Below are 571 nucleotides of genomic sequence, written 5' to 3' on the forward strand. Positions count from 1 at the left end.
CACACACAGACAGACAACCACCTCGGGGCCACCATTGTTACAACCCGGTACTCGTTAGTTCAGTTTCTAGGCACCTTGATAGTACAAGGTACAAACTCGCTATAACTGATCAACTGGGGGTAAATAGACGAGTTGCAACAAAAAAACAGAGCGAGAGGGGAATATGGGCACAAGAACCGAGGTTGTGGCTACAAGTTATGAGGAGAGGTGAAATTCTGCGTGTCAGGGAAAATTTGGAGCAGTGAGATTGACAATAAAAGAACAAATTTTACACCCGGGAACAATATGCTACTCACAACTCAGGCCATACTAAGTTATTTCTGTTTCGGTGCGGAATATGTATATCCATATTTTCCACCTACTTTTCCAATTAATTTTAGATAAGACATGAGTTTGGAGCGACTACATACCACATAGGAGATAACATAAAGTGCACACATGACCGGTTCGTTCGGAATTGCCCATAAATAAATATGTCGTAAATTCTCTAGACAAAAAACACCTATCAGAATTTAGAATAGTAAGACTTACGATTGCGCAACGGTTCAAAATAGCTAGATGCCCCCCCCCC

Source organism: Triticum dicoccoides, chromosome 3B, assembly GCF_002162155.2.
Source record: "Triticum dicoccoides isolate Atlit2015 ecotype Zavitan chromosome 3B, WEW_v2.0, whole genome shotgun sequence".
Lineage (NCBI taxonomy): Eukaryota > Viridiplantae > Streptophyta > Magnoliopsida > Poales > Poaceae > Triticum > Triticum dicoccoides.